Genomic DNA, 8,658 nt, shown 5'->3' on the forward strand with positions numbered 1-8,658 from the left:
TTAAAATCTGTGTCACAGCCTCCGTGATATTTGAATCCTTTCATTGTCTACATGTATGTCCACTAATAGATGGTGATTGGTTGTTGCTCTCTCTCTCTTGCCATTCATTGGTTGTTGTCTCTCAGGTGGTATCACAGGTTTGATGAGTCAGATGGAATAGTCCATGGCTCCATTCTGTCAGGGCTGTTATGGCTCAGAGCAGAATAAACTGGATATGAACCGCGCTGACATTACACCAGAACTCTGTCTCTTTTTGCTCGAAATCATTTGTGTCAGACAAGAAACTGTTGCAGACGTACTCTGTCTCAGTGCTGTCCAACACACAGTATTCTAAACATTTATGTGTATACAACATGCATCAATACTGTACATCTGGGGTATGGATACATTTTACAATGTTAACTGTCAGTTTGGAATGTTATGTATCCTTACAGAACTGTGTTTTGTTCTAGACTGTTATGTTTTATCAGTCTAAAAAATTATGCATTTGTTTCAGGCTGAAACAGACAGAACGGAACATGTATTTATTTTAACACTCAAATGAACAAAAGAAATGTGCACACACACACACACACACTCCCACACTCCATGCCACCATCCCTCCTAGGTACAGAGAGCAGGAGACAGGAAGGGGCATGTCGAAAACTCTCAGGGGGTGAGTGGGGTGTGTGTGTGTGTGTGTGTTTTTTGCACAGCGAAGCTCCGAGCATTATATCCAAGCATGGTCTCCATCAGAAACACAGACTGAAGTGAAAAGAGCTTCATTGTTATCCTCAGAATAAAGCCAGATGAAAAAGGAGGAGATTTGAGAAAAGAAAAGATTGAAATCGTCTTATCATGCAGTAAAGAGCCTGTAATTTCATAGGCCAGTTGTGTTAATCTAGCATCTGCAGTCTTTCCACTGGACACGCCTAGCTGTGACTTCCTGTGGGTCGTTAGTTTAGCTTTATTGTTTTTAATGCACTAATTGAAATAAATCAACCAATCTATGATGTATTACATCTCATTTTAATATTGACTTAACATTGAAAAATAGAAGAACAAGGGGAAAAGATTAATGTTCAAAGAGCACAGTGTGAGATGATACCTCTCCATCTGCCAAACACACACACACACACACACACACACACACACATGGCAGGTCTGATGGTGGTTTGGTTCAGCCCCGTTGGGGGTGTGTGTGTGTGTGCGTATGCGTGCATGTGCTCTCCCCCATATGTTGCCCTTTTCTTGTTGGAGTGTATGATTGTAGAAGAAAAGAAAGAAAAAAAGAAAACCTACATTAGAAAGTGTATCTGCCCCATGCCCTTTTCACATTCCCTCAGTCCTCAGTCAAAACCAATGCATCGCCGTCTTACACAGAAACATCTGACCTATATTAGGCCACCGTTATCTGTTACCTTTCAAAGTCGTAAACAACAACTTGCCACAACAAACAAGCTTTGTGTGTTTTGTTTTGTTTATGTTTAGCCTACTTTTTAGATTTTTCTATGTGTCTAATAATTTTAGTTCATTTTTTAGGTCTCTTTGCCGATCACAACGTGACTACATCAGCGTTTGACCTTTTGTGAGACTAATGGTCGCACTGGAGCCTGTAATTGCATTTATAAATAGCCTGATGTAGCCTTATTGTTCACCACGGGAATACCATATCAGGAGCTGTGTTTCAGTGCCATCTTGGGAATGCCGTTCGTATGGCGCACTGAGGTCATGGAAAAAAATCCGAGCTGAGAGGGATCGATGGTATTCCGAAATCTAAACAAACACCAACGTTGGCCCTGTTTGCCAGGACACTTTTTTAAAATTTATTTGCTAATGTACACCAGTACAATCAACACAGAGAGAAAGAAAGGGAGAGGAGAGACAGAGAGAAAGAGGCAGAAGAAGAGAGAGGAAAGAGAAAGAAAGAAGGAGACAGACAGAAAGAGAGAGAGAGACAGGTAGAGTGAGAAAGAAAGAAGGAGACAGAGAGAGAGACAGGTAGAGCAAGAAAGAAAGAAGGAGACAGAGAGAGAAAGAAGGAGAGAGAGACACAGGGAGGGAGAGAAAGAAAGAACGAGAGAGAGAGACAGAGAGAGAGAGAGAGATGTGGGGGCCTCAGAGGTTTATCTCTGCACGGGTCTGATCAGGAAGTGTCGCTGCTGGAGACAGCATGTCCCTGGTGATAAACAAGCTGAAAGGTGATAGTTCCGCGGAGACTGAGACAGATTAGTGAAGGGTTTGAGTGAAGATCTCTAACCCAGGCGCAAATGACGGGTCATGAGTCAGCAGTCCCGCCAGGCCGCCATCTTAACAACATCCCCTAAACACAAGAGAATTTAGCACAGATCACAGATTACAGGCTGGATTTGACTGCGCAAACAAATTATTTAAATTAATTATTCATTTCTCAAAACAATTCTTCTCAATAAAAATGTAATTTTTTTTTATCATTTTGACTCTGTGGTACTTAGCACAGTTAGGATAGTGTAGAACTGAGTGCTGTTAGCCAGTGAACTGTGGGTAAAGCTAAACCACCCTGTGTGTGTGTGTGTGTGTGTGTGTGTGTGTGTGTGTGTGTTTGTGTGTGTACATGCGTATGTTTGTGTGTGTGTGTCAGTGTGAATCTTGCCTGGGGTGTATTGGCCAATGGCCCGGCTAACCCAGCAGTTCCTGCTGAACTGTGGTTGGTGTCATCATCAACTGCCTGGGAGGGGGAGGGGGAGGTTGGAGACCGGGAGGGGGGGGGAGGGAGAGAGAGCAGTTACCACAGCTGAGGTCTCTTGGCTAATAAGGAAGTGAATGTTACTTTCTCTCTCTCATTCTTTCTCTCCCCTTCTCTCTTTTACTCTCTGTTCTGTTTAGATAGAGGTAAATAGTGTGCTCACTGAAGGACAGAACACTAAAATTCTTACAGAGTCTTGAGATGATTCTTGTGCTTAAGCTTAACATTCTGTTTCATTCCACGGAAAGTTCTGGAGTCTCCTTTAGGACGGCACTGTCTTCTCCCTCATGTTGTTCCCTGTAAGCCCAGAGTTTGGTTTGTGTCTGAGCTACAGTTGTTCTCCTGCTTTGGGTTTGTGACAGGGAAAGTTTGCAGGACTGTCTGTGGATTAGTCTCCCAACCATAGCCTTTCATGTCCCTCGGCCACACACACACGCGCACACACACACACACACACAGCCAGGTTGGCACCACACGCCTGTATCCAATCAGCCACTCTATTCCATGATGTGCTTTAATCTACTTTAGATGATTGTTGTAAATTGCACAGTGATGGAACCTAGGTTAACTTTATCAGCTGCTAGGCTTCCTCTTTGAGACATTTTCTCTGGCATTGGCTGAAGTTCACAGTGTAAAATCTGATGACGAAAAATGTGGTTTTGTTTGTTTAATCTGATGAGCTGTGAGAGAGCTGAAGGCTGGGAACTGCGTCTGTGTCAGCTATGACAAACTCTTCGTTTGCAAACACAATTAAAAAACTGTGTGTCATTAGATATGGTCTGATAAGAGGCAGCACACATAATGAAAACAGTAACCGTGGGGCAGGGCAGCAGTATGCTTGGATTTCAGAATTACCCCGAGAGATTAACATGTTTGGAAGGGGAAATTGGTGGGATCAGATGAACATTGTGTAACTATGTAGGTAAACACACACACACACACACACACACACACATAGAGGTCTTTGTGTAGTTACAGGTTGTAACATATTAACACAGAGTTGAGTGAAGCGGTAGGAAGTTGTCAGATTTGTATTGAGTGATTGGCTTCAGTTCTCTGTGTTCTGTGACCCTGACCCACTCAGGCAGAACACATCGAGATCCAGGGAACGGGAAAACGGAGGCAAAGGATCGATCCCCTCAGTCGTGAACGAACACTCAACTCAACTCCAGGTTTACCGCCGCGCCCTGTCAGACACGCTTAACTTCTGCACTCCAGTCAAGCAAAATGGAGATTCCTTTTTTTTTCTTCTTCTTCTCAGGACTTTTATCTCAGTTTATGACAGTACTTGTTAAAGGTTTTATGTTTTTTTCTAATCTTTCTGAGATGTTTAAATGAGTTATTATGTGAAAAGTAATTGCGAGCTGTTGTGATAATTTCAATTGAACGGATTGTTTTTACTGTTGTGCTGTTGTGATCGTGATTGCGGTTGTTGTTGTTGGTGTTGCTATAGTAACTGGCTATAATAAGGACGCGTAAGCCGAACAGCTGTTTATGACTCATTGACTTAGCCTCATGTTAGCGATTTTATGTCAGCATGGACGAACGCGACGACACCTTTAGTCTCCCTGTGAACCCCGTATAACTCAAACAGATTTCCACATAAAACACTGCCCTGTCACACACCCATGCTCCACAAGCACATTTCAAAGTCAAGCCAGATCATTTGAGTCAGAGGTCTCTGATTCACACCAAACTGGACGACCGGCGTGTTTTTCTTTGTGTGAGTGAAGAGGGACGGAAGGGGGTTAGATCAAGATAGAGGCTGTGTATTTTTAGGCCCACATCTGCAGGGTCGTGGGTTAGGAGGTGACCTCTCTGTCAGAGCTGCGATGGTGGGAGATTCTGTGGGACAGAGGCAGGGTCGCGCCAGCCGGGGGTGACACAGGAAATTCTCTCTCAGTGTGGGAATGACAGAGAGACTCTGGGAAGAGATTTTTAATCCCGGTCTTCTCTTGAACTTATAACTTCTCTCTTTATTGGGATGTTACTCTTTAAATGTAATACTCTCTGCCCACAGTGCTTCTCTCATAACAACATAAAGTAGAATAAAAAAAATTTCTTGCAGGGTTTTATGCCCTCACAAATGGGGAATTTATACAGCGCAGGAATCAAACACACTGTACAAAAAGACAATGTCTAGATTCCAAAGATATCCCTCCTCCAGAGTTCCATTTTTTAATGACATTTCTGGAATGTTTCCATGAGATTTGTTATTAAATCGGTTGCTATAGCAGAGTGATAGAGTGTGTCAAATCTGGATAATCTCACAGACAGTGGCCACAGTGATGACCTGGCCCGTTATACTGCTTTTAGAAAACAAACTGATGGTTGATTGATACTGTGGCTTGGTGAACGTGTATGCTGATTGGATAGGCTTTGTGAAAGTGCATGCTGATTGGCTAATGACCAACATGTGTTGTGTTGTTTTTGCTCCAGGTTCCTTTTGTGTGATGGTGGCTACAGTTGGCCTTGATGGAGCTGTGCTCCTTTGAACTGCTCAACCTGGGGGGCTCCAGACACACCTGATCAAACTATGGACCACAGGTGAAATTCTGTCTATCACACAGGGTCAGAGAGAGAGAGAGAGAGAGAGAAGGAGAACGAAGAAGAGAGTGAGATCGAGGGATATAGGTAGAGATAGAAATACATAGAGTGGTAGATGGATGTCAGATATAATTTGTGTTTCTCTCCCCCAGGTAACACCACTTCCCTGGGCTGCAGGACTTTCAAGACCTCCTCTGCCTCCATCACACATTTCTGCTCCTCTTCACCTCCCCCACCCTCCCCCACAATTCTTTTTCTACTGTTACACACACACACACACACCCACACACACACACACACCAAAAAATCAGCGCTAACACTTGAGTGAAAGGATAGCACAATCACTGTGTCGCTCCTCAGTCCAATGATAACATCACTCTGTTAAACAAACAAACAAACAAACAATGCAAATGGCCAACATTACTGCTCGACTTTCAACTGTGCAGCCTCACACATACATCCTTAAGAGCCTTTCACTCAAGTGTCGTGGTGAACTATTATTATTATTATTATTATTATTATTATTGTTATTGTTATTATTATTATTACTATTATCATTGGAAATGGTATGATTTTGTTGAAGCATGACTTGCCAGAACAATTACTACACTGTACATTTTTAGATATTTTGAAGATAAAAATTCAGAAGTATTTTTGTAATCAAGTGAATGTTTTCGATGCTTTTTCATTTGAATGTTTGCCTCTGTAAAGCGTGTAAAGATCCCTGCATCCCCCAAGCCGTGGACTGTGTCCGAACCCCTGTAGCACTGATCGGATCAAAGGCTCGTGTGCAAGACTTTAGTTATATGACTCTGACTGATCCCCTACAGGGGGCGCTACTTGCTGCAGTTATTTATAACAAACAAACAACAACAACAAAAAAACTTCCAAAAGTCAGGGGAAGCTTAAAAAAAAATCTACATTTTATTTGTGTTTTTCCATATCTTTAATGGTGGTGATTTGTTTTAGTCAGTTTTAGTATTGATTTTATGATTCATTGTGTACACTTTATAGATGCTTTAGAAATAACTGTTTGTGTGAAATGTCATTGTCTGTAACCCAGGTCTGTGCCAAAGATTTAATCAGGAAAATGTGGCCCGCCCCCAAACCAATCAGATCCAATGATATGACTTCTCTGAACCCGTGTTCTCTCTAATCCTCATACCTGATCCCCTCACATAATATAAGACTTTACTGTATCTCCACACACACACATACACACACACACACATACACACACACACACACACACACACACATACACACACACACACTCACACACACACACACACACACACAGATAGAGAAGTGCTTGTAAGATGACGTGTAGCTGCTGTAATTTCTGCAGTAGGGATGCTGTGTGTTGCTGTGAGTGGTCTGAGAGTTGAGTGAGTGAATGTCTGGTATGGATGGGACTGTATGCATGGCCTTTGGCAGTGACAGGGTGTCTACTCTGTGACACGGGCATTGTTGGGGAAGCTTAAAGAGCCCAGAGGAGAGTAGGAGGGCTGGCACAGGCAGATTAGCCAGGGTTTCAGAGGAGGGACAGAGCATCACCTACGCCTCTGCTCTTTCCCTCCTCACACACACACACAAGCACAGACAAACACACACACACACACACGCACAGACAAACACACACACATACACACACACACACACACACACACACACACGCACAGACAAACACACACACATACACACACACACACAAACACACACACACACACACACAGAGACAAACACACACACACACACAGAGACAAACACACACACACACACACACAAACACACACACACAGACACACACAGACAAACACACAAACACACACACACACACACACACACATACAAACACAAACACACACACACACACGCGCACGCGCACGCACACACACGCACAGACAAACACACACACACACACATACACACAGACAAACACACACATATGCACACACAGACACACACACAGACACACACAGAACAATCAGATTCATACTTTCCAAATTCAAAACCTTTTTGGGCTCAAACTCTCTGGTCTATTTTTAGGGATATGTATTAAAAAAAAAAGAAAGAGAAGAGAAAAAACGAGAGTCAACCCAATTTTGTAAAGTCTAAATATAGATTCAGAGGTACTTGCTTTTTCTGATGTTATTATGGTAGAATGACTTTGTGACTCTAAGAGCTGAAATGAAAAAAAAAGTTAAATAAAAATAAAAATTAAAAAAATAATAAAATAAAAAACTACAAAAAAAAAAAGTTCCAAACAGAATGGATCTGTCCCTTCTATATTTGTGAGTGTTGAGCGGAAGCTGATGTTTGCTATTCTGAACAGGTTTCTGTGCATGCATGAGACATAATTATGCCTTACAGTTCATGTCTGTATGTTTGTTTTCCCCAGTGTATATGATTAATGTTAGTACAATTTACTTCTGTAAGGAGACCTGATGGTTCTCCTGATGAGTCTTTGTGTAAAGAAGAAAGAAAAAAACAAAACAATAAATAAATAACTAAATAAAGATTTTTTATGAGGTGAAAGACAGAAGTAAGTTTCTGACTGGTCCTTTTGGTGGTGAAACTGGAAGCAGAAGATTGAAGAGAGAATGAAATGAAGTCTAGACTGGAGAGAGGATCAGCCTCGTCTCTGAAAAAGACATTCCACTGTTTTATGGAACAGATTTAGTACTAAATATGTTTTAGGATGACAGGCTGTTGTCTTGTTTATGAGCATATTACATAAGGCCTTTTTCTGAACATCCGTCTGAATCAAACTCCCAGACAGAGGGGGGCAGTGGACTGACTGCTAGCCTCCTGCTGACAGGGGACGAAGTCATCTGTGAGGAGTATACTTTAGACTCAGACACTGACTGTATTAGACTATTAGACTGGCTGTATTAGACCAACTGTATTAGACTGACTGTGCTAGACTATTAGACTGACTGTATTAGACCAACTGTATTAGACTGACTGTATTAGACTGACTGTATTAGACCGACTGTATTAGACTGACTGTATTAGACTGACTGTATTAGACTATTAGACTGGCTGTATTAGACCAACTGTATTAAACTGACTGTGCTAGACTATTAGACTGACTGTATTAGACCGAATGTATTAGACTGACTGTATTAGACCGACTGTATTAGACTGACTGTATTAGACCGACTGTATTAGACTGACTGTATTAGACCAACTGTATTAGACTGACTGTGCTAGACTATTAGACTGACTGTATTAGACCGAATGTATTAGACTGACTGTATTAGACCGACTGTATTAGACTGACTGTATTAGACTGACTGTATTAGACTATTAGACTGGCTGTATTAGACCAACTGTATTAGACTGACTGTGCTAGACTATTAGACTGACTGTATTAGACCGAATGTATTAGACTGACTGTATTA

The 8,658-nt window shown here is 41.9% G+C and overlaps 1 protein-coding gene across 1 annotated transcript in view; it reads left to right on the top strand.

The window, feature by feature from the left end:
• The window catches only part of LOC115817229 (RNA-binding protein with multiple splicing-like), a 24,418-nt gene extending 18,976 nt beyond the window's left edge, over positions 1–5,442 (top strand). The window contains exons 8-9 of the mRNA XM_030780498.1: positions 5,144–5,251; positions 5,404–5,442. The gene's annotated coding sequence lies outside the window, so the exon portion shown is untranslated. The remainder of the gene's footprint in view (positions 1–5,143; positions 5,252–5,403) is intronic.
• The last annotated feature ends 3,216 nt before the right edge of the window (positions 5,443–8,658 follow it).

This window comes from Chanos chanos, chromosome 7 (genome assembly GCF_902362185.1).
Source record: "Chanos chanos chromosome 7, fChaCha1.1, whole genome shotgun sequence".
Lineage (NCBI taxonomy): Eukaryota > Metazoa > Chordata > Actinopteri > Gonorynchiformes > Chanidae > Chanos > Chanos chanos.